Source organism: Scyliorhinus canicula, chromosome 13, assembly GCF_902713615.1.
Source record: "Scyliorhinus canicula chromosome 13, sScyCan1.1, whole genome shotgun sequence".
Lineage (NCBI taxonomy): Eukaryota > Metazoa > Chordata > Chondrichthyes > Carcharhiniformes > Scyliorhinidae > Scyliorhinus > Scyliorhinus canicula.
In genome coordinates this window covers 161,013,539-161,021,185 of record NC_052158.1, presented here as the reverse complement: position 1 = coordinate 161,021,185, position 7,647 = coordinate 161,013,539, and positions in this window count along the sequence as shown.

Below are 7,647 nucleotides of genomic sequence, written 5' to 3'. Positions count from 1 at the left end.
CAGAGTTGTAATAGTTCCATTTTGAAAAGAGACAAGGGAAGTTGCAATGAAATGTGGTTTCTTCTTATTCATTCATGGATATTGTTGGCAAGACCAGCAATGGTTCCAATCATTAATTGCCTTTGAGCTGGTGATGATGATTGGATTGGATTGGATTTGTTTATTGTCACATGTACCGAGGTACAGTGAAAAGTATTTTTCTGCAGCTCAACAGATCATTCAGTACATGGAAGAAAAGGGAATTAAACAATTCAAGAAAATACATGAAAATACATAATAGGGCAACACAAGATATGCAATGTAACTACATAAGCATTGCCATCGGTTGAAGCATACATGGGTGTAGTGTTAATGAGGTCAGTCAATAAGAGGGTCATTTAGGAGTCTGGTGACAGTGGGGAAGAAGCTGTTTTTGAGTCTGTTCGTGCGTGTTCTCAGACTTCTGAATCTCCTGCCCGATGGAAGAAGTTGGAAAAGTGAGTAAGCCGGGTGGGAGGGATCCTTGATTATGCTGCCCGCTTTCCCCAGGCAGCGGGAGGTGTAGATGGAATCAATGGATGGGAGGCAGGTTTGTGTGATGGACTGGGCGGTATTCACGACTCTCTGAAGTTCCTTGCGGTCCTGGGCCGAGCAGTTACCATACCAGGCTGTGATGCAGCCCGATAGGATGCTTTCTATAGTGCATCTGTAAAAGTTGGTAAGGGTTAATGTGGACATGCCGAATTTCCTTAGTTTCCTGAGGAAGTATAGGCGCTGTTGTGCTTTCTTGGTGATAGCGTCGACGTGAGTGGACCAGGATAGATTATTGGTGATGTGCACCCCTAGGAATTTGAAACTGCTCACCATCTCCACCTCGGCTCCGTTGATGCTGACAGGGGTGTGTACAGTACTTTGCTTCCTGAAGTCGATGACCAGCTCTTTAGTTTTGCTGGCATTGAGGGAGAGATTGTTGTCGTTACACCACTCCGCTAGGTTCTCTATCTCCCTCCTGTATTCTGACTCATCGTTATTCGAGATCCGGCCCACTATGGTCGTATCGTCAGCAAACTTGTAGATGGAGTTGGAACCAAGTTTTGCCACGCAGTCGTGTGTGTACAGGAAGTAGAGTAGGGGGCTAAGTACGCAGCCTTGCGGGGCACCGGTATTGAGGACTATTGTGGAGGAGGTGTTGGTGTTCATTCTTACTGACTGTGGTCTGTTGGTCAGAAAGTCAAGGATCCAGTTGCAGAGTGGAGAGCCAAGTCCTAGCTTTTGGAGCTTTGATATGAGCTTGGCTGGGATTATGGTGTTGAAGGCGGAGCTGTAGTCAATAAATAGGAGTCTGATGTAGGAGTCCTTGTTTTTGAGATGCTCTAGGGATGAGTGTAGGGCCAGGGAAATGGCGTCTGATGTGGACCGGTTGCGACGGTATGCGAATTGAAGTGGGTCAAGGCATTTCTGGGAATATGGAGGTGATGCGCTTCATGATCAGCCTCTCGAAGCACTTCATTACAACTGACATCAGGGCCACCGGGCGGTAGTCATTGAGGCACGTTGCCTGGTTCTTCTTTGGTACCGGTATGATGGTGGTCTTCTTGAAGCAGGTGGGGACCTCGGAGTGGAGTATGGATAGGTTAAAGATGTCTGTGAATATCTCTGCCAGCTGGTATGCGCAGGCTCTGAGTGCACGACCAGGGATCCCGTCCAGGCCCGTCACCTTCCATGGGTTCACTTTCAGGAAGGCCGATCTGACTTCGGAAACAGTGATGGTGGGTATGGGTGAATTATGGGCTGTTAGGGCACTCGACAGCGGATTGTTGGTTACCTGCTCGAACCGAGCATAGAATGCATTGAGTTCATCGGGGAGGGGTGCGCTGCTGCCAGAGATACTGCTCGGCTTCGCTTTGTAGCCCGTTATGTTGTTTAGTCCTTGCCACAACCGCCGAGAGTATAAATGAATGGCTTGTTACGTCACCTCAGACGGCAGGTAAGCAGCGAGCACATTTCTGTTGGTCTGGTCCCAAATATTGACCAGATTGAGTAAGGATGGTAGATTTCTTTCCCTAAAGGATATTAGGGAATGACATAGGTTTTTACAATAATCCAGTAGTTTCTTCATCCTCATTCCTGATGCAAGCTTTTTATTCCAGATTTCTTGACGTTATTGAATTTATAGTCCCCAAATGACATGGTACAATTTTGCCTCATGTCTCTGGATCATTAGTCCAGTAACATAAGAAGTATTTTATCGTACCCCTATAAAGGTTTGAAGTTGGGGATGGGAATTTGAGCTTTTTCCATTTGGTGCAAGAGATTTATCACAGCCAGAAAGTTAGTCATTTTTGGACTTAAGGAAAGGACATGAATTTTTTTAAATATGAATTTACGGGATGTGGGCGTCGCTGGCTAGGCCAGCATTTATTGCCCATCCCTAGTTGCCCTTCAGAAGGTGGTGGTGAGCTGCCTTCTTGAACCGCTGCAGTCCTTGAGGTGTAGGTACACCCACTGTGCTGTTAGGGAGGGAGTTCCAGGATGTTGCCCCAGCGACAGTGAAGGAACGGCGATAAATGTCCAAGTCAGGGTGGTGAGTGACTTGAAGGGGAACCTCCAGGTGGTGGGGTTCCCAGGTATCTGCTGCATTGGCCTTCTAGATGGTAGTAGTCATGGGTTTGGAAGGTGCTGTCTAAGGAACCTTGGTTACTGCAGTGCATCTTGTAGATGGTGCACACGGCTGCCACTGTTCATCGGTGGTGGAGGGAGTGAATGTTTGTGTAAGGGGGAGCAATCAAGCGGGCTGCTTTGTCCTGGATGGTGTTGAGCTTCTTGAGTGATGTTGGCAAGTGGAGAGTATTCCATCAGACTCTTGACTTGTGCCTTGTAGATGGTGGGCAAGCTTTGGGGGGTCAGGAGGTGAGTTACCTGCCGTAGGATTCCTAGCCTTTGACCTGCTCTGGTAGCCATTGTTTAATATGGCTAGTCCAGTTCAGTTTCTGATCAATGGTAACCCCCAGGATGTGGAGATTCAGCGATGGTAATGCCATTGAATGTTAAGGGGCATTGGTTAGATCCTCGCTTATTGGAGATGGTCATTGCCTGGCACTTGTGTGGTGCACATATAATATTGTCCAGGCCTTGGTGCATTTGGACATGGACTGCTTCAGTGTCTGAGGAATCGTGAATGGTGCTGAACATTGTGCAGTCATCCGCAAACATCTCCACTTCTGACCTTATGATGGAAGGGAGGTCATTGATGAAGCAGCTGAAGATGGTTGGGCTGAAGACACTACCCTGAGGAACTCCTGCAGTGATAAAAGCAAATTATTGTGGATGCTGGAATTTGAAACGAAAGAGAAAATGCTGGAAAATCTCAGCAGGTCTGGCAGCATCTGTAGAGAGAGAAAAGGGCTAACGTTTCGAGACCGATGACACTTTGACAAAGAGTTATCGGACTCGAACCGTTGGCTCTTTTCTCTCTCTCCGGATGCTGCCAGACTTGCTGAGATTTTCCAGCAGTTTCTCTTCCTGCAGTGATGTCCTGGAGCTGAGATGATTGACCTCCAACCACCACAACCATCTTCCTTTCTGCCGGGTATGACTCCAGCCAGTGGAGAGTTTTCCCCCTGATTCCCATTGACTCCAGTTTAGCTCGGGATCCTTGATGCCACACTCGGTCAAATGCTGCCATGATGTTGGCAGTCACTCTCACCTCACCTCTGGATTTGAGCTCTTTTGTCCATGTTTGAACCAAGGCTCTAATGAGGTCAGGAGCTGAGTGACTTTAATGCTGTTCATAACATCAGGACAGCTAATGTAATAATTAGCTGTAATTACTGTTGTAATGCAAGGAAACAGTGCAACCAATTTGTACATAGAAAAGTTCAAGTTTAACGTGAGTGTACAAAGTGTGTTGCAGAGTTGATTATTCTGTATAACACAATAATGTCGCAGCTCAGTGAACAAAACCTGCAGTTACTGATGCCCCTGCAAAAAGGCAGCTTTTATATCTATAGATTTGCATTCCCATGCCTTTGTGGCTAATAGAGCCAAGAAGATCTTTAAAATAACCTTTCCTTAATCTACCCTTAAGTCCTGATCGTCTAAGTTTTCTTCAAATCCCCTTGCCACAAGGCCTTTGCATTATAAGTTCCATCTGGAAGAACCTTTTCTGTACAAATCCATCTGTGGGATAGAGCTTTTTGTCCCCTATCCGGTACTTCCGTGTACACCCCAAATTCACTCCAACTATGCAATTCTTGCTGTTTAGCATCTTTGATAACTTTTTCATCTAATTTATTTGAAGCCACCAAAATCTCACGTGCATGTGGGCTTCTACTTCTATTAGTATTCGTAGTTTTACTCCTGTTCCGAGATCTTGATAAACTACGTCCCCTTTCCTGCCTGGTATCTTGTTCTGTACTGCTACTGCTTGATCTTTCTCTTCTGTAGCGGGATGTCCTTTCAATAGTTCTCGACCTTTTCCTGTGAACCTGTTCACTATCCGATGTACTATCTGAACTAGCACTGCGTTTCTGTGCCTTCCATTTTTGAACTTCGTTTTCCCAATCCATTGTCTTAACTTCCTCCCCTGAATGCTGTACATTCAACCAATGTTTATACTTTCCAGTGGCCTTCCCTCCTCTACTAATAACAGTTGCATCCTTCCATTGACTAGACTCTTCAGGCAAGTATGTCACTTTTGTACCAACCTTTGGCAGTTGCCCTTTCGGAAAAATGGCCTGATCTAATTTATCAGAAGTGTTGTGTTCCTCGACAGAAACCCTGTCTATATCAGTTAACTGGTCCTCATAGTTCTGTAACACATGCGTACCAGATGACTCCGGTTCCTCATCATGTCTGTCTGCTCTGTCTAAATTTGAAAATTTGTAATCGGTACCCATTATCCTTGATGAATGTACCCTAACAGTTTGATTACCATGTTGCAAAATAAATGTTTTGCCATCTCTGCCTATGATCTTCCCTGGGCCTTTCCATTCATTATAATTGTCTCTCATAGTGTACCATTTCTCCTTGCTGAAAAACAGCATCTGATGGCCGTATATTATGTCTTAAAACTCTGCGAATTCTTTCAGAAACTTCTGCTTCCAAAAAAGCTTTTCTACTGCTATGTAACGCGTTTAAATGTTCAGCAAAACCTGAGCTAATTGTAGTCCCTTCCCAAGCTGGAGGCTGGTCATCCAAAATGGAGGGAATTTTAGGATTTCTACCAAACACTAATTGATAAGGACTACAGCCCCCAACCATCTGCAATGAATTCTTTGCATGTACCGCCCATGCTAAAGTCGATCTCCCAAAATTTTCCGAAGCATGTCATCGATAACAGCATGATTTCTTTCGCAGACACCATTACTAAATGGGCTTTCTGCAGCCATGTTCATAACTCTGATATTCATGTTTTCACACATATCCCTAAACTCATCATTAGCAAATTCTCCCCCATTGTCCGTAAAGAATTTTGCTGGTGGACCCATTCCTGTCCCGATCCATTTTTCCACAATTTGATCCAGAATTACTCTCTTTTCTTTACTTCGTACAATCGTTGATTGACTAAATCTGGTTGCTAAATCTACAAAATGCGAAATAAATATATTATTTGCTTTATCCCAGATCTTAAGGTCCATGATCACAATGTCATTAAAATCCCTGGCCAAAGGTAGGGTTACTATCGGTCGTGCTGGTGTCCTTCTGTACTTCCTGCAAACTTCACAGCGATCACTAACCTGTTCTATCAGCTTAGAATAGTCATCATCCCTTACCCCTGCATCCTTTAATAAATTTTTCAGCCTCCGAGGAGACGGATGTGCAAATTGCCGATGCAGTTTTACTACAATAAGCTTTTTACCAGCTGAAGTCGCATTATCAACTGTCATTAATGCATCCTTAACTTTGTTACGATTTTCAGCATCCAATGAGTCCAGATAACATTTTAGATGTGCAGCCACTGTCCAATACAGCACAATTGAAGGATTCTGCAACCAACACCCTCATTACCGGCGTAAAGCAGCTTGTTAATAGGACAATGCCTTCTTTCTGGTCACTATCTTTTTCCTCTTCTGACTCTTCCGTGTCATGTGTCGCTTCAAATACTCTATCATAACGAGTTGGACAGTTGAAAGCATAATGGTATTGAGAGTCACATCGAAAACATTGATTTATCATGCCCCGTGCATTTCTGGGGTTCATCCTCCTATTGTAGGTTCTAACTGGGTTTCTGTCTTCATAATTTCCTTGTCTCGGTCTTTTATAGCCTTGATGCCTGTTCGTAGCCATACACTTTCGCCATCCTGTTAGTAGTGTATCTTCCATATTCTGCCTTATAGCAGGCTGACCTATTTGGGTCATCAGAGCCATTGGAATTGAATGTTTCCCCCCAAAAAAAATTTAAGTTGTTGTCATTTGTTCGAATACCAGCTGAAGTTATCCGTAAACTGAACTCCTGTCAAAACCAGGAGCCTATCCATGTTGCTCACTCTAGCACAGTCAAGTAATTTAAAGGCCAACACAGACTGTGGAAATTCCAGCCTGTGTTTCTGCAGCCTTTTATATAGTCTGCCAGATTCCATTATATAGTCTTCAATGGAGAAATCCTCTATTTTCCGGAACTTATCAAAATCCGACCATGCTTCATACACACTTAACAAGTCATCTTTCTTATAAATCTTATCCATATAAAGTAATAAAGTCGCCAGACCTTCTTCTGAGTCTAACTCTTCTAACTCCAGCTCAGAAAGCACTTTGTTTCGGATTTTACTGCCATATGGTAAAGAAAGAGCCAATGCCATACCTTGTTTTCTCTTTCCTAAAGCAGTCACCTTAGTCCACATAACTACTGCACTTCTCCATTGGGCGTATGATTCACTTTCAGAAAATAAGTGAGGATAATCATATCCGGCCATCTTCGTCCTGGGTTCAGCCATATATCCCCTTTTTTTTCACTCCTTAGTTTGATCTGGAAAAATTGTATCTTTCAACCCTTCACATTTACACAGCAACTGTCCTCTGCTACCAGTTGTTAAACAAATGGATGCTGTGGTGTGAAGAGACAAAAGTCCAGCTCCTTTTCACAAACATCTTTATTTCACTTTAACAGACTCTGCACTAAACTCAATCATCACATCACAAGATCCAGAGTCCACCTGAAGCCCCTTTACATATCAGTGTCAATCATTGAACACTTAACATAAATGAGACAACTATTTGCAATGTCTCTTAACCCATCACGAAACAGTTAGCACTGTTGTTTCACAGCTCCAGGGTCCTGGGTTCGATTCCCAGCTTGGGTCACTGTCTGTGCGGAGTCTGCACGTTCTCTCCGTGTCTGCGTGGGTCTCCGCCGGATGCTCCGGTTTCCTCCCACAAGTCCCGAAAGACATACTGTTAGGTGAATTGGACATTCTGAATTCACCCTCTGTTTACCCGAACAGGCGCCGGAATGTGGCGACTAGGGGATTTTCACAGTAACTTCATTGCAGTGTTAATGTAGGCCTATTTGTTTCAATAATAAATATTATTATTGTAACATTTCCCCAGCGATGTGCAGGTTCGGGAGTGTTTGGAGAAGAGGATGGGGGAGTCAGCTAGGGCCCTCTTTCAGCAGGCTCAATGGGCTGAATGGCCTCCTTTTACACTGCAGGGATTCTATGATTCTGT